Here is an 18,431-nt window from a genome sequence, read left to right as displayed (position 1 = left end):
TCTATTTCCTTCTCCAAACTGAGAACCAAACATTTCTTTAAGGTTTCTGTCAATGGGAAATTGCAAGTAAAGACCACAGTCTGGGTGGTAGGGACGTTCATTGCTATTGGGTTGATCCTTGTTTTCAAGGGCCTTCCGGTGGACAGGAAATATAAACATATACATTTTCACATAAAGTTATTCTCTGTTTATACTAGCACTTTTGGTTCAAATAGAGACTCCCACTATTTTACATGACTTCACCTTAGATCTGCTCTTTCTCCCAACCAAATATCTCAGTTCCCAAACACACCAACCTTTGTGTTCTCTCTCCATATTATCACCATTGATTAATCAATTAACATAAAAACAAAAACCACTTTTCAATTCTTTTTGTTCTTAAGGTATATCTCACTAGGTATATACAGTCAAGTTAGTGTTTAGTGTTTAAAGTTGTTTGAAATAGTTCTTCTCTTTGTGATTATACCATTAACTCACTGTGAAGATAGATTTTATTTCTTTTGTTTTTTAAGAAAAGCTTTTTTTTTTTTTTTTTTTTTAAAGATTTTATTTATTTATGTGACAGAGAGACAGCCAGCGAGAGAGGGAACACAGCAGGGGGAGTGGGAGAGGAAGAAGCAGGCTCACAGAGGAAGAGCCTGATGTGGGACTCGATCCCAGATCGCCAGGATCACGCCCTGAGCCGAAGGCAGACGCTTTAACGACTGCGCCACCCAGGCGCCCCAGAAAAGCTTTTTTTTAAAAGATTTTATTTATTTGAGACAGAGAGAAAGAGAGCGTGCGCGCGCGCGCGCACACACACACACACACACACACACACACACACACACACGCATGGGGGGGCGGGGCAGAGGTAGAGGGAGAAGCAGACTCCCCGCTGAGCAGGGAGCCTGACCTGGGGCTCAATCCCAGGACACTGGGATCCTGACCTGAGCCAAAGGCAGACACTTAAGTGACTGACCTACCCAGGGGCCCCTAGAGAAAGCTTTTTAAAGTTAATTTTTTGGTAATTATTTAAAATATTTACATAGCTTCAAAGTCATCTACAAAACAAAGTGTATCAGAAAAACCTAGTTTCTGTTCCTATCTCCTCTACTCAATTTCCTCCTTATCCCATAGACATTTTAAAAAGTTTTTGTCTTAGTCTTCCATTGTTAAAAAAAAATCTCTATATCTATATCTATTCATTTACTCTTAGATATATAGCAGTGTTCTATGTAGTTTTTCCCACTTTTCATTTAAAAGATTATTATTATTATCTTACTGTGATATTTACATACAGTTCTAGACAATGTGTGGTAGTGGTCTTTCCATGGCAGTCTATAGAGACTTTTTTTTTTTTTAAGATTTTATTTATTTATTTAAGAGAGAGAGAGAGAGAGCACAGAGGGAGAGTGAGAGGGAGAAGCAGATTCCCCGCTGAGCAGGGAGCCCAACTCAGGGCTTCATTCCAGGACCCTGGGATCATGACCTGAGCCGAAGGCAGACGCCCAACTGACTGAGCCACCCAGGGCCCCTATAGAGACTTTTTTTTATTCCTTTTTTTTCTTAAAAGTTCCATAGTACTTCATGTTTAATTCAACCAGTTCTCTATTGTTGCACATTTGGGTTGTTTCTATGCTTTTACTATTACAAACAGGGCTGCAACAAATAGTCTGTGTAAACACTTTTCCATATTTTGGGGGGAAACAAAGAGGAAATTCATATGTAATTTAAAACACACACACACATATCTATCTATCTATACATATGTGTGTATATGTGTATATATATATATATATATATATATATATATATATATATATATATCCAAATATATTTGAATATATATAGTTGGAATTGCCAACCAAACCCCCTCCATAGCAGTGGCCTCCTTCTGCATTCCCACCAGCAGTGTACTAGAATTCCTGTTTCCCCACAGCTTTGCCAACAAAGTGTGTTGACAAACTTTTGGATTTTTGCCGATCTGAGGTAAAAAATACTACTTTAGTGTAGTTTTGATTAGTATTTTTCTTATTAGAAACGAAGTCAAACATCTGGCATGTTATGGAGTACTTTACATTTCTTTGTGTGAACTGTTTGTTCATGTCTCTTCTAAATTTTTTTAAGTTTTAAAAAATTTATTTATTTTAAGTAATCTCTATACCCTCTCTAAACCTACAACCCCAAGATCAAGAGTTGCATACTCTTTCAACTGAGTCTGCCAGGTGCTCTGTTCTTGCAGTTTTTTCCCCAAAGACTTATCAAGTTATTTAAAAGAGAGAGACAGAGAGAGAGAGAGAGAATGCATGAGTGTGGGTTGGGGAGGAGGCAGAAGGAGAGAATCTCCAGCAGACTCACTGCTAAACACGGAGCCCCACGTGGAGGATCTATGAAATCGTGACCCAAGCTGAAACCAAGAGTTGGACAGATGCTTAACTGACTGAGCCACCTAGGTGCCCCGGTTTTTGCAATTTTTAAATTGAGTTTGTAGGGACAGAAATAATTTCCCTTCTTCCTTCCTAGGCTCTTTGGCTGGTCTAATAATTAAATTGACAGAGATTAAAGAAGAAAAACAAATTTTGTACATATGAGAGCCCCATAAAAATATGATACTCCAAGATAGGCAGGCAACGAGGCCTCTATGATGGCCTAAGCTAAGGAATGGGATAGGGGCCTAGGGCTTCAAAGGGGAGGGGGGCATTCATAGGAAGATAAAAAGAACAGATGTTTGGTAGTCATATGTTTGCCCTGCCAAGCAGGTAGATTTTTCAGATAAAAAGTTACCAGGGTGCCTGGCGGGCTCAGTTGGTAGAGCATGTGACTCTTGATCTTGGGGTTGTGAGTTGGAGCCCCATGTTGGGTGTAGATATTACTTGAAAAAAAAAGTTATCTCTGGTAATAGCTCTCTTTGTGGTTCAAGCCCCTATCTAAGTTCTTTTAGGCAGCTGAGGGAGAGGTAAAAAAGCTTTTCCCGAGTCTGCTGGGTGTTGATTACCTTCAGGTCAAAATAATTCACATGCCAAAGTGGCACATTTTGGGGTGGCCTATTCTGCTCCCCTTAAAGTTGTTGGTTCTTTTCCCTCTAATTTTAGAAGTTCTTTATATATTAGGGACGTTAGCCATTTGTCTGTGACATGTTTGTCATTTCATTTTTTTTTAAAAGATTTTATTTATTTATTTGACAGAGAGAGACACAGGGAGAGAGGGAACACAAGCAGGGGGAGTGGGGGAGGGCAAAGCAGGCTTCCCGCTGAGCAGGGAGCCCAATGCAGGGGCTCGATCCCAGGACCCTGGGATCATGATCTAAGCCGAAGGGAGACGCCTAACGACTGAGCCACCCAGGTGCCCCTATGGTAAAGTTTTTCTGAAGAAGTGTTTGCTTTTAAATTTTTTAAAAAATATTTTATTTATTTATTTATTTGACACAGAGAGAGAGAGCACAAGCAGGGGGAAGTGCAGAGGGAGGGGAGAAGCAGACTCCCCGCTAAGCAGGGAGCCTGATGTGGGGCTCATCCCAGGACCCCAGGATCATGACCTGAGCCGAAGGCAGATCTTAACTGACTGAGCCACCCAGGTGCCCTGCTTTTAAATTTTTATGTAGTTAAATTTATCAGTTTTTCTCTTCAATTGAAGCTGGGTTTTTAGCCATAGTTATGAAAGTCTTCTCTATTCTCAAGTTATAGAGAAATTCTTCCATTTTTTTCCATTGGTACTTCTATAGTTTCAATTTTTAAAAAAAGATTTATTTATTTATTAGCGCGAGAGAGAGAGAGAGAGAGAGAGAGAGTGAAAGCAAGGGGGAGGGGCAGAGGGAGACGGGAGTCCGATGCCGGGCTCCATCTCACAACCCTGAGAGCATGATCTGAGCTGAAACCAAGAGTCGGACACTCAGCCGACTGAGCCACCCAGGTGCCCTGCTGTAGTTTCAATTAAAACAAAAAACCCTATGTAGAAGTTATCCTTTTGTATACTATGATAAGTGGATCAAATTTATTTTTTATACAGAGTCTCAAATTTGATATTATTAACTCCCTTCCCTCCCTCCCTTCAGCTTGCCTTTTCCTGGACATGGTATTCTTTTCTAGGTTTGCCAAAACTGGACACAGATCAAAATAAACATCTGTTCAACTCCCTGCAGTTGTTCCATTTTGTTGCCTGTTTTTCTTTCCTAGACTCTTCGTGATTTCTGCACAGTGTTTTTCCAGCAGCTCAAGGGACTAAAGACCTTTTGGGATTTGGGAAGAGTGGCCTAAAGACCTGTCCAGAGAGTGATTCAAGCTGGAGCAGGTCCTGCAGAGGCCACTCTGCTTGGGGGTGAGGGTGCGGGTGAGTAGAAAGTGGCTTCCTGGGGGCAGGGCAAAGGTGCTCACTCGGGAGCACTCAGAAGGGAGCTCAGTTGTTGTTAATGATCCATGTTTCCTGTTCCCACATACTTCCTGCTCTTGTTTCTATTCTGGGAAGTGCCAGTTTTCTAACTGGAGAAGACTGGAGACAGAGGGAGGAGAAGTGGGCAGCAAAAGGGAGGACTGGGATACAGAAATTGGAGCCTCTCCTCCTCTGTGTTCGCACGCTATCCAGGGCATCTCTGTACCATTAATACCAGTTCCCACTTGCTATTTCCTACAACCAACTGCCAGTTACTCTGCTAAACGGAGGAAGGCATCAATCTTGACCTGTTTGTTGGCTAAGGTTGTTACCACCAGAAGGGAAAAGAGGCTCAGCATTAAGGTCACACAGTTGGTAAGTGGTAGGATTTCAGTCTGTAGGACATCAAATTCAAGGCTCAATGCTCCTAAGTCTGTGACCTCCATAATAAAAGGTCCGTCATACCCTGTAGTTCTGTTTCTTTTTCAATCTGAGGACTAGCCTCGTCCCACCTCACTGCCCAGATCCACTGAGCTCAGATATGGGCAGTGTGGCTGGCTCTAGACTGCAGCCCTCCTGCTGGGTTGCAAGGCTCTGTGGTCGGGAGGGCCCCTTGCTGGCCATCTTTTCCTCTGTTGCCAGCACGGTGTCTGGTACATTGCAGATACTCATTACATATCTGCTGGACGATTGAATAGATGAAAAAGACGGGGAAAAAGGAATGTGTGCTGGAGATAAAGGGGTAGGAGTAGAGAAGACACAGAGGGAGAGAGGCAGATCTGGGGGCCAGACAGCGGGGCCTGAGTGTGCTGGTGGCTGGAAGGGGCCCATGTTGCTGTTGTTTAGAAGCACAGAAAAGATGTCACTTGCAGGTCAAGCAGGATTTCAGTTTTTTTTTTTTTTTTTTAAGATTTTATTTATTTATTCAACAGAGATAGAGACAGCCAGCGAGAGAGGAAACACAAGCAGGGGGAGTGGGAGAGGAAGAAGCAGGCTCCCAGCGGAGGAGCTCGATGCGGGGCTCGATCCCAGAACGCCGGGATCACGCCCTGAGCCGAAGGCAGACGCTTAACGACTGAGCCACCCAGGCGCCCCATCCTCCTCCCCTTTCATACATTCTTCTCCCATCTTTTGTACCTTCTTCCTCGCTTTTCGCTCCCTCCCAATCTCTTCTTGATCACATTCTTCAACATTTTTTTTTCTTTCTACCTAATTTTTTTTAATCTTTCCATCCCACCATCTTTGGTTTTTTCTTCCATTTCCCCCTTCTTTCCCATCTCCTCACTACCAGATAGCTCCTTGCCTTTCTCCCACTTTTTCATTGCAACAGCTTTTGATCCTGTCCATTCAGCAGTCCTGGAGGGCAAAAACTCATGGCCCGAGGCCTGATAACTGCAGAAACATAATTTGCTAACAGAATGTTTACCAAAAATATTGAATTAATTTTCATCATTAAAAAATGGGAGATTTCACCTAAAAAAATCCAGATTTCTAGCTTTTAAAAATTGAGACTATCTGGCATGAGGCCCACATTGATTGCTGGTAACAATCGATGGAGCTCAGTGGTAGCTGCCCATGTCAGGTCACCAGAGTCTACTGGTGTCCCCTGACCTCCCGCACGCTGACGGAAAATGCCAGTTAGCACTTGTCATTAGCTTGAGCAGCTTTTTTTCCTTTAGCAGAAAAATTTCTGTTCCTACCCATATCTTTACTCAAAGCGGGAGAACAAAGAGACAGCAAGAGCCTTGTTTTTTTCCTCACCCCCAAGAGCTTTTCTGCTTTGCATTTCCTGCTTTGCCTCTCTGCGGGGAAGTCTGCAACCTCAGCTGTTGAAGACTCCTGCCTCCCTTCCCCATTTCTCTCCCTTCACCCCCTCTTTTTCCATGGTATATCCTCCTCCCACCTCTTGTTCACCTGAAGATTAGTATTTAATGCAGCACTGTAAGGTTAAGTAACTTCAGGACCACTCCTGAAACTTTCAATCTTCAACCTACAGAAAAGTTCTGTGAAAAATCATTGTATTTTTACAGCAGTGTTTTGTGTATGTTCATAGACGGGAGTAGTTATCTTATTGACAATCAGTTACTTGTCTTGCTATTTGTATTATCTGGCTAACAACCTATTCGTATGGATGAGAGCCCAGAAATTGTCACTGAGCGTGCCCAAGACAATCTTCTTTTAGGATCATTATGAGCTGGGGGATGGCATTCAGCTGGTAGGAACAGAAACCTGAAAAATAGCGACATAAACAATTTAGGGGTTTAATTTTTCTGTATTTAAAGTCAATCTTGGGGCACTTGGGTGGCTCAGTTGGTTAAGCATCCAATTTGATTTTGGCTCAGGTTATGATGTCAGGGTCTTGAGACAGATCCCTGTCTTGGGCTCTGCACAGGGTGTGGACGCTGCTTAAGATTCTCTCTCTTTCTCTGCCCCCCCTTCCTTGCAAGTGCGTGCGTACTCTCTCTCTCTCAAAAAAAAAAAAAAAATCAATCTCAAGGTGAGAACAGGGTTTCTAATAATGCAGCAGGAACCTGGTTCCCTCAGCCTCCGGAGCCATCTTCTCTAGGCCTGGCTGCGTCTTGCTTCATTTCTTCACTTATACTCCTCCTTCACCCTCCCCACATTCTGACATAGCATCTGGCAGTTTGTTTATGACCCGTCTGTTCCCACTAGACTGCAAGCTCACTGAGGGAAGGGATTTTTGTCTGTTTTCTTCACGCAGGGTCCCCAGCACTGAAACCTCCTTGTGTTTGTCGAGTGAATGAAGAAAGCTATCGAGATGCCCACTGGAGCTCCGGCTCCCATGCCGATGCTTCAGGCAGGGAGAAGCGGGAGGATAAAGGGCCAAGGGGACCCAAGCCTGTAGACTCAGCTCCAGGAAAGGATTTCTGGAAAAGTCTCATTTACGGACTTAGAAGGACATCCCACTCTACTGTGTCACACACCCACTTCTACCTGCAAGGGAAGCTGAGAAAAAAAATTTTTTTTAAAGCAGAGTAACGTTTCTAAACAAAGTAAAATTGGGGTTCTGTCAGTAGGAGGAATAGAGAATGGATATTGGGTCTCTGCAAGACGGCTGTGACGAGCTGAGTGCTTGGGCTCCAGGAATCGTACACGAAACCCTTCACCATGGCCCCATGCCCGTGCCTCCTCCGTATTTACTCTTGGGAGTGACATCAGCTTCCTTGCACTTCGCTGCACTGTGATTCCTTAATTCCACACTTACCGTGGACTTGTTGGGTTCCAAAATGTACTTGCGTATAACACCAAGAACTATGAATAGTAAGGTAACCCCCACCTTTATTACGCCAACTCTTCTATTTGAGGGTATCACTATTCTTTCTGAAACATTCAGTGACTTCAGCTCTACCCAGCAGGCCCCCGACTTTCTGCGTGCTCGTGTGCGTTCATGTGCGAGCACGTGTGTGTGCATGGGTTCACACACGCACGGACCTGTGTCCACATAGGACAAAAAAGGGGAAAAGAAAAGAAGCTTCTTCGTCCCTCCTCCTCCCTTCCAAGGCAGATGTTGTCTGGAGCTGAAAATGCTTTTGTGTGTAGAATGCAGGGCCGTGCACGCCAGCAGATAACCTGAGCAGGGACAGATGGTAACTCGGGCCTGCCTATGAACTCACGACGGTGGTGAGTGTGGCTGAATTCCAGGCTGTGCTCGGCTCCCTTAGCCTCACGCCCCAGCAGGACATAGACTGCCTACCCAGAGAAGGGGACATTTTTCCTAACTTGCACAAAAGGTGCCCTTTGTTGCCGAGCTTGTAGGCCTATGGGCTACCTGTGCCTGTTGAATTCACCCTGAGGGGGAGTTTTTAAAAATGCACGCAAAGTCTCCCTGTAGACGGGCTGCAGCCAGCTCTCCCGCATGGGGGTCAGCAGATTTCTCTCCTACTGGGCCTGAGAGTCAGATATCTGCATATGAGTCATCACTGAAACCCCGACTCTTTCTCTTCCTTCTTCCTTCCATCCCGTCAATGTGTGACTATTGAATGAAAATAAGCTGAATACAGGGGCGCCTGGGTGGCTCAGTCGTTAAGCGTCTGCCTTCAGCTCAGGTCGTGATCTCAGGGTCCTGGGATCCACCCCTGCATCGGGCTCCCTGCTCAGCGGGAAGCCTGCTTCTCTCCCCCCCCCCCCCACTGGTGTTCCCTCTCTCGTTATGTCTCTCTCTGTCCAATAAATAAAATCTTTAAGAAAGAAAGAAAGAAAGAAAGAAAGAAAGAAAGAAAGAAAGAAAGAAGAAAGAAAAGAAGCTGAATACAGACACATTCCATTCTTCAGTTCGGACCAACACCTCGCGCTAAGACACCCTCTCCCCAGGCCTGCTGCTGCAGGAGACACGAGGCCAAGCTTGCGGGGCTACCCATCTGACCTGGTGGGGCCGGCTGAGTCTGCGGAGAAAGAACTCACCCAAGGCAGGACACGGGAGACAGTTTACTAAATACACTCCAAGGGAGGGAGCAGCAGGCAGGACAACAGGAGACAGACTGTCTGCCGGGAGGCAGTGGTGGGGCTGCAGTTAAGTGGGGAAGTGAGCAGGTATGAGGACGTATGGGATTTTGCTTTTTTGGTACCAGTCCATTTGTAAGTAGCCCATTGGTCAGCTAGGGCTTCTGGCTATTTTGAGGTGGGTCCTCTGATGGGCCTGTTTGCACTCAGCCTGGGGGTCACCCCAGGCCCTTTGCCCTTACTCAGATTTCCCGTGCTCAAGCCTGCTGCCCAGAGCAGCCTCTACAGAGCTCGCTGGGGTACACACTGCACTCTATTGAGGGGTGCTTGGGGATATCCTGGCTCCCTCCAGATCGCCCCTGCAGGCAACCTCTGTGGCCCCATCCTCCCTCATTTTAATTCCATTTTAGAGAGTGCTGTCTTCTGATGCTGGCACCAAACAGGTCTGAACTGTTTCTGGAACCCCTTGTGCACTGGCTGCACTTTTGAACTCAGGACCTATGAATGTGTGAAATGAAATAATCAGATCTACCTTTTTTTTTTTTTTTAAGTAGGCTCCACGCCCAGGGTGGAGCCCAATGTGGGACTTGAACTCATGACCCTGAGATCAAGACCTGAGCTGAGATCAAGAGTTTGCCGCTTAACTGACTGAGCCACCCAGGTGCGCCCCATAATTAGATCTGTCTTAAAATGCTCACCAAATAATGAACTTACACAACAGTTATACAGCAGAATAGCTTTTAAAATAATGGTTTAGCCTTTTTATCAAATTAAATCTCATAGAGAAAGAAGTTCATTATACAAAAAAACATGGAGGTGGAACTTCTCTGGGTGAAGAGGGCCAAGGATTTGAGCCCTGCCCACTGTGGACCCATCTGGATAGTCACCAGAGCCCTTAGAGGCCCTTCTGTGCATCTCCAAGCGTCCCTTGAACGTGGTTTGCAAATGTACGGGGTGGTGAAAAGAACTCAGGCTCCAAGTGGGGAAATGGTGTGCGTTCCTGCTTGGCTGTTAACTACCTGAGTGACCTGGGGCAAGTGAAACAATCCACTCACTCTGTCAGCTTCATGCCCACACCCACCGGAACCGGAGACCAAGCCATGCCGGTGCCTGCACCTCCAGTGGAGAATTACTCAGGTGTCCCCTCCCCCTCATCTACTCAGAATGTCCTTTCTCAGCAGCTTCCTGCATACTGTGGTTGGGCTGTTTATCTGGGTGGCCATGTACCTCCGATATCAGCAGAGAAGACTGCTGCCCCCAACTCCATCATCCTCTTCAGTGGAATCTCCCTCTTGTCTGGGCGACAATGTGCTACTTGAGAACACTTCTTCCCAGACTCCCTTGCATCTAGGGGTGGCCACATGACTCTACGGCTGAGGCATCGGCAGAAGTCAGCGCGGCGTGGCTTTCAGCAATTCAGCTGCTTTCCTGATTAAAAAAAGAAAAGATAGATAACGTGGCCACGCGCCTTCTGCTCTCTCCTCTTCCTTTCTGCCGGAAACGTGGGTGTGACGTCTGCAGGCGGAACAGCCACCTCGCACCGTGAGGCAGAAGGACGGGCTGGTAGAGGTGGGAGGTAGGCACTCAGGCGACACTGGGGACAGCATTTTACCGAACTCCAAGAACTGGGCCAATGCGGCAGCAGTGTCTTTCTCAGTGAGCGCGGCCCTCCTTGGAGAGCTGGACAGGGGTGGGGTCTTGGAGCCATTGACACCCATCCTGCTGTGACGGTGAGAAGGGGAGATCCAAAGAGGTCGGTCTCAGCAGCGGCCTATGAAGGGCTAATGCGCCAGTGATCTTGCCTGTCTTACCCACCTCCTTGTAATAATATTATCCTAATAATCTTTCTCCCATGACCTTGCCTCTGTCTCCCAAACTATTTCTATAGTCTCGATATTTGGCTGTAGCTTTGAGAAAATTTTCTTACTACTATTCTTTGTTTATTTCGCAGTTCTCTGACGATATTCTTCTGGTAGCTTTTTGTCATCTGTCATTCTGTTTTCTCTATTCCTTGTGTGTCATCATTATTTCCGTCATATGCTCACTCCCTGAAATCTGATCCACCCTTCAAGGTCTGTCTCACACGCTTTTACGAAAGCAGCCTGGATGGAGACGTTTCCCTTCTCTGGAACCCCACGGCACTTAGTTTCCGTGGTTTCTGTAATCACCAGCAAACTGGCACGTGCTTGATTAGACCTATCCCTTTTAGTACCCTTTAGGTTCCTTAAGGCAGGGATTGTCTTGTACTTAGCCCTGCCCTTGGCACGTTCTACTTGCTTGATAAATATTCATTGAATTCAAGTGGAAATTCCAACTTGGGACGAGAAGACAGACACACTAAGCCGGATGCATTTAAATAAAGGGGAGATCATTTTCCTTGAGAAATGCCTCCTCTACAGGCCTTTGCCACACAGATATAAGACTGGGAAGAAAAAAAAAAAAAAGGCTGGGCTGAAAACCACGTGCTCAGAGAACTCTTCCTCAGGAGAAAGACGAGCTACAAAAGAAATCACTATCACCTCTCATCACCTGTAATAGGGAAATTCTGAATAACTCTTGCCTGGAGGCCCACTGAGTCAGAGGTTCACACCGGGTTAGGTAAGTAGTGGGTGTGATCAGGGAAGAAGTGATGAATGCTCTTTCGGCTTGAGCACCCAGCATCAGCTATCTATATGGCAGCAATGCAGGTTTCCATAGGTAGAGTCCTTGCTGTGGTTCAGAGTGCTTTCACACACGTGCCCAAACAGGACGGAGCAAGGGTAGCTGCCTAGAAAAGGCACTTGATGGAGCAGGTTCAAAGGATCCCGCAATTGTTGCCCCAGAAGAAGAGCCTTCTTCAGGGTGGGAACATGGCAGGAAAGGAAAAGCAGAACTTCCCTGTCTTGGCAGTTTTAGCACTGACACGTCTAGCAACCAATTAGATGCAAGGATCAGAAGCTCAGGAGAGAGGGAGTGGATTTTGGAGTCACTGGCATGTCCGGGGGGATTAAAACCTTGACGGTGGCAAGCTCACCCTGGGAGGGTATGGAGGAAGGGGAGGATGGAGTCCCAACACTTAGGTGGTGAGTAGAGGACAAGACCCCCGAGAAGGCCAGTCAGAGAGGTTAAGACGAGGTAGGAGAGGAAGTTATTGTGGAAATCAAGAGTTGAGACTTCTGAGAGGAGAGTCAGAGAGAATGAATCAGCATCAATGAATGCAACAGAGTTTCTGGGAAAGGAAGGATCACAGAGTACCCATTGGATTTGGAGGGGGGCACAGGGAGGGGAGGGGATGCATGGGATGGAAGTGGAGACAGAAGGTGGATTTCCCAGGTTCCAGAAAGGAAGAAGAAGCAAGGAGAATGTGGTAGACACAGAGGTAGGGTGACAGTCACCAGCTGCGAGCTCCTGCAGGGCAGCCCCTTTTTCTGGGCAGCCCCACATATTGACTGAGCAGGGTTGGGGTTGGAAAGGCCTGGCTGGTTCAGCCCAATTTGGTTTGCTCCGGGGGGCTTGCCATAGCTATCTGAGACTCTGCGGGCCTCCTTGGGCCCTGCCCTGACTGCTTCCAATCCTGATTGTCACAGAGGTTGATTCCTAAGCAACATCTTGCATCCCAAATTCCATCTGGGAGTCTGCCTCCAGAGAACCCAATCTCTGACAGAGGGGTGGAAACAAGGCTTTTGAAGAGTTTATTGGGAACGAGAAAAGAACGGTCTCTAAATTTTTTCTTCTTGTTTGTTTTAAGAGTAGGAAGGAGAGGAAGGAACCTGAGAGGGAGTGCTTGAAGATACTGGAGGGGGGCAGGATGGTTAAGAGGTGAGGCCGGGGGAGAAGATCGAGGATGGACATTAAGGCCAGGAAGAGTGATTGGCCTGGAACAAGAGGGGTATTCTGCCCACTCTCTGAGATTGAGCCGGAAGGCATATTGACCAGGTGAATTTAGATTGTTTTCGGGGGTAGTCGAGGAAGTGAGGAACATTCTGCTCAGTTACTTCAAAGATCAATTGCTAGCGAGATGAAAGGAGGAATCCTTGAGGTTAAGGTGGATAAGATGCTTTCACCCACAGTGAGGATTTGGGGGAAGCAGGGCAAGTTTTAGCCGAGCTGTATACAGAGGAGAAACTTTGGGCAAAACCCATAAAACAAGAGAATGGGATCTGGGATGGAGAAAAGAAAGACCCACTTCTTCCTTCTTCTGTTCACTCTGACTAGATGGGTTTGGGTAGATTCTGGAATCTAATGGATTTTCTATCCTTAAAACTCTGTGCCATCCTCATATTTGCTAAACATATTCTTTATATAACACACAAGACGTAATATAAGTACTGAGCAGGGCAGGACTGAGGTGAGAACACCCCAGCACCTTGGAATTCTGTCATTTAACCAGTTCCAGATTCTCCTAACTGTATAGTTACCAATTCCAGATTTCTCCATTTATTCCAGAAGGATATAATTTGAGATGTCATGAAATGCCTTAATCACACGCAGACCCTTGGTCTACTATAGTGCCCCTTTCTATCAGTCTTAACCCTGACAAGACAACAAGAATGAGGACAGTCTGGCATGACCTGCCTTTGCTGAGTCCCATGAGCTCCTGGGGGCCACACTGACTTCTCCTAAGGCCTTACAAGACACCTTTTTGTATCTCATTTGAGGATTTTTGCCTATGGTCATTGTCAAGGCCACCAATTTGTAATTTTCAACATTCACCTTTTGTCCATCTTTGGAAGTCAAAGCTACCTCTGGCCTTTTTTTTTTTTTTTTTAAGATTTTATTTATTTATTTAACAGAGATAGAGACAGCCAGCGAGAGAGGGAACACAATCAGGGGAGTGGGAGAGGAAGAAGCAGGCTCCCAGTGGAGGAGCCTGATGTGGGGCTCAAACACCCAGAACGCCGGGATCACGCCCTGAGCCGAAGGCAGACACTTAACCGCTGTGCCACCCAGGCGCCCCTACCTCTGGCCTTCTAACACCTGTCTGCCTTTTCATAATTCCTCAACGATCATTGATGGTGACTTGGTGATACTGAGTGTACAAGTGATACTTTGTTTTTTTTTTTTTTTGGTACTCTGACATGTAATCCTTTCATAGTAGGAAGTGTGAACACATTTAGTGCTGCTACAGTTTCTCTTATCTTCTTTTCTTAGGCGTTGGTTTCTGATCCCTGCTTACCAGGAGTCATCCCACCCTTCCTGCTCAAAGGCCATGCTTCTTATTGAGAAGCTGGAAGCACTCAAAGGATTCTGCTCTCCATGTCTCATCTGGGAACACTGCACGAGTGGCCACGAGTGAGGGATGTATATCCCTCTGTCCTTTTTCCATTTGTCATGATCCGTTGCACGTCATCTGAGACCAAACTTCCTTATCTTTCCCTGTAGGGATCCAGATACTACCAAGCTCAATGCCCTGGCATTCCTTATGCTGCGACTGATATATTCTCATGGGGAAATGGTGACGGGGTTAAAAGGAAGGGGAATAGCTCTAAAAGGACCCATTCACACATTCTCCAACTGCAAAGGCCCTGCTCAAGCGGGGTACTTGCGTGTTTCCAATTTATTTGGCCACCAGATGGCATAACTGAATGCGTTTAAGAAAGAAAAAAAAAGAGGAAGTAGGCTATTCCAGACAGCAACAGCAAAGTCACTAGTTACAGGTACCCCTGCTTTTTGCAAGTTTTGAGTATGCCATTTCACGTTTACAAAGGACCTAACCGAAAGAAATCTGAAGAGGATTTTTGCTTCTATGGGAAAAAAGTGAAAAGTGAAAGTAGCAGTCAGCACTGATTTCCCGTGAGCCCTTACGGAAGCAGCAGGCCCCACGAGCAGGGGGAGTGGCGCCACCAAGCGCCTTCTAAGGGAATTACACTCAGCGTTTCAGCATCTCCCCACGGAACTGTCTGTGAGCATCTGTGCTTTATCTGGATTTATTCTGTGCATCCGTTAGCACGATGCGTCCTAAAGTATCAGAAAAGCCTAAGAGAGGTTATTTTTTGGGTCTTGGGATGCTAAATTTTTTTCCCATATAAATTAATGTTAACTGTTTCTTCACTTTATGCCATTTTTGGCTTCCAAAAGTTTTCATAGCAAGGCTCTATTTTTGGAGAGGGAGGGAAACCTGTAATCAACGCTGAAAATGCCCACAAGAAAGCATATTTCACGTGTCCTTTCTAAGTGTCAGTTGATATTTTGATGTGCTTTTCTTGCCATCAAGGTACAGATAAATTCCTTTCTTAACCTTAAAATGACAGATATGCGCCTCCTGACCCTGTTTAGTCTAGATTTTCCTTCCCTGCCTTGTGTATAGAAAGCCACCTGGGAGTAAGAACTGGAAGCGGGCTTATCTTTATCTGCATCTAACATGTACTTCTCCTGGCTTTAGACTGCTCGCCAGTGAGCCATTGAATACCAGAGTAGAAGAAGAGGTCAGTGAGGAATTATTGCTAATATTAGCATTATTGGACTAAAATACGTATCCCATTTTGTGAAGAGAAGTGCTGACTGTCCTGTGGTGTCTGAAGATGAGTACAGTTGGCCCCTGCATATTAGCCTGTCTCTTTTGGTTACATCCATATTGGATTTGGCACATGTGGGATCTCGAGTCCAAGGTAAAGAGTGCCGCAGAGTCTGCCACAGGTCTCTGGGGCTGAGAAGGTGGAAGTAGGAGGCACAGGGCAAGAGGGAACTGAGAAAAGTAAAGACATTCAGTGCTGGCTTTTGTGTTTCTATACATTTTTTACCCTGGGGAATTTTGTTTTATTTTATTATTATTATTTTTGAAGATTTTATTTATTTATTTGACAGCGAGAGACAGTGAGAGAGGGAACACAAGCAAGGGGAGTGTGAGAGGGAGAAGCAGACTCCCCGCTGAGCAGGGAGCCCAATCCGGGGCTTGATCCCAGGACGCTGGGATCATGACCTGAGCCGAAGGCAGATGCTTAACGACTGAGCCACCCAGGCGCCCTGACCCTGGGGAATTTTAAAGGACTATTTCTAATATTTATCTTAGATGGACGGATTCATTCTTTCATTCAATAAAAATGCCAGGCATAGTGTAGAAGTTGAGGTTAAATAGTAAATAAGGCAGAGTTCTAGGCTTCAAGGCACTTTCTAATTTTGGTCTTTAGTCCCACAGGGAGATGGAGATCCCAGCAGAGGTTCTTGCCTGAGGCCCCAGGAAACCCCCAACGTCCAGATGCGTGGATAGAGACAGAGCTCCCAGGAAATTTTGAAAACAAAATTCCTTTAAAAACTTTGTTGATTGTGAGGAATAAATTAAAATGGAAAATCTTCCTGATAACATCCTGGCTCATTTAAAAAAAATTTTTTTTAAGATTTTACGTTTAAGTTATCTCTATAGCCAACAAGGGGCTTGAGCTCATGACCCGGAGGAGATCAAGTGTCTCAGGCACCCCTCACTCGTTTCTTATATAAGGGAAGGTACCGAGGGTTTGCTGAAGAAAGAAGGAGAAAGCAACATAATGGGAACCATGTTGCAAAAGTATAAATTGCTCCCTGATCATTACCAGGATCTTGGTGACCTGATAAAATGAATGGTGTCTAAAGCAGAGCAATGTACCCTTGTTTTAAGCCTGAAATTTCAACCACAGAGAAAGAGAGATGCATACCACAAGGCGGTGCAGGGGTGGATTGGAGAAGTCAAGACTGGTATCAGGAAAAATAGTTGGAGGCTATTGACACTGTCTCAGTGAGAGCTGATGAATTAAGACAGCCACCAAAGGGCAGGCGGGGACAGAAGGGGGACAGATTTCAGGGGAGGAAGGACAGATATAAGGCCAAGGGAGAGGAAGAATGACTGAAGAGAACATCACTGCCAGTGGCCTGACCCCAAGACCTGTGTTCTTTTCTGAGATGTCATGTTGCCCTGTCATAGGACGGGGACCGCACTTTAGTCCAACTCTTTGATTTTATAGCAAAAGAAGGAAATTAAAACCCAGGAAATGGAATCCATTGTCTATGGCTGAACTGCAAGACGATGGAAGAGCATGCGCAGAAGCCAAGTCTCTTCCCAGATCCAACCTTTTCCCACGGGTTCACATCAGAACTTGCATGCTAGAACTATCTGAGGGGCCTTTCCAAACACACGCAATGATATATGATTGTAGCCATCCTAACGGGTGTGCAGTGGCATAAAGCCTTTCCAGAACATAGGTTTACTAAAGATTTTGGTCTCCCCTACCCACACTTTGCAAAAAGTCCTAAGTTCCTTAATCACAATGCTTTCATCCAAAGAGAATATTAGAATGGTTACAGAAGGAATACTCTATTGTCCTTTTAACAATCTTTACCAACTAAAAAGGTAAAAATTAAATTTTATTTTGATTTTTTCATTATTGGTGAAGTCGAATTTTTTACTATGATTTTTAAAAAAAGATTTTATTTATTTATTTGACAGAGAGAGAGAGAGAGAGAGAGAGCCATCGAGAGAGGGAACACAAGCAGGGAGAGTGGGAGAAGAAGAAGCAGGCTCCCAGCGGAGCAGAGAGCCCGATGTGGGCCTTGATCCCAAGACACTGAGATCATGCCCTGAGCCGAAGGCAGACGCTTAATGACTAAGCCACCCAGGCGCCCCTTTTACTGTGATTTTTAATTAGTTATGGCTTCTCTGCTCTGAACTGTTTGTGTCTGAATTTCTCACACAGTACAATAAAAAATAAAAACAGCTATTGAGTGCTTTCTATGTGCTAGTTACTGGTCTAAGAGCTTCACATGTAGTAAGTCAGTTAGTCCTGACCCACCAGGAGGCAGATGCAATGATTAGTCTCAGTTTAGGGAGGACCCAGAAACACGAAAAAATCAAGTATCTTGCCCTAGGTCACACCCAGAAAGTCTGGATTGAAAGCCTGTGCAAATTACAAAATGGCCAATAGTTCCCTAATTTATTTGTTTGCCTTTTTTCCCTATTAACTATAATCATTAAATTTTTATGATTAAGTCTATCCGTCTACTCCTTTCTTTTGTTGGCCTTTTTTTTCAGTTAGCTTAGAACATCCTCTTCTTTTCAGATATTAGAAAATATTTGGATTTTTTTTAGTGTCAAATGATATTTTTGTTTCTGTTGTTTTATAATGGCACCTCTCTGCTGGGTTTTATTTCATAATTGCTTGTGTTTTTTAATGAACATTATATGTTCAGTCAGCTCTTGAGGACACTGAAGTCTCTTTCTCCTTCCGGTTGCTCTTTTCACCTCACTTGGTAGACTGTTGGTGCTGCCGGCTGCCTTTCTCAGCGTGGGTTTTTGTGTAGTTTGGAACTCAGCCTCCAGGTTCATTTCCTGTTTTCTTCTCTGTCTCCCTTCACTATTCCTCAATCCTTCTTGTCCGGTGACTGAGTGGTTGCCCTCCCTGGGGCGCTGGGGCCTGTCCAGAGTGACGTCTTACAGGCAGCTAGGGCTCCTGCCCTGGTATGACCCTGGGCATGACTCAGGGCAAGAGGAGGCTGCCTTGGGTCTCGTGCAGACTCATCTGGGTATCCAGCGACCTCCCAATCCATCTAGTTTCTTGAAGAGGGTGGGGAGAGGCCAGTCACGGTTCCCGGAATTTTCATCAGTGAACGTGGACTCTGGTCCCCCACGTCAAGTGGGCGATTGAATTCTTCCTCATCGCTTGACAGTCCTTAATTCC

At 45.5% G+C, this 18,431-nt stretch overlaps 1 long non-coding RNA gene across 1 annotated transcript; it reads left to right on the top strand.

Moving 5' to 3' along the window:
* Positions 1-8,903: 8,903 nt before the first annotated feature.
* Positions 8,904-16,075, top strand: LOC103665008. Its single transcript, XR_569206.2, has 3 exons — positions 8,904-11,406; positions 13,939-15,395; positions 15,915-16,075. It is a non-coding gene; the product is annotated as an uncharacterized LOC103665008 (long non-coding RNA).
* The last annotated feature ends 2,356 nt before the right edge of the window (positions 16,076-18,431 follow it).

This window comes from Ursus maritimus, unplaced genomic scaffold (assembly GCF_017311325.1).
Source record: "Ursus maritimus isolate PB19 unplaced genomic scaffold, ASM1731132v1 scaffold_30, whole genome shotgun sequence".
Lineage (NCBI taxonomy): Eukaryota > Metazoa > Chordata > Mammalia > Carnivora > Ursidae > Ursus > Ursus maritimus.
Note: the sequence above shows the minus strand (reverse complement) of the source record. Positions and strands in the feature narration are given on the sequence as shown.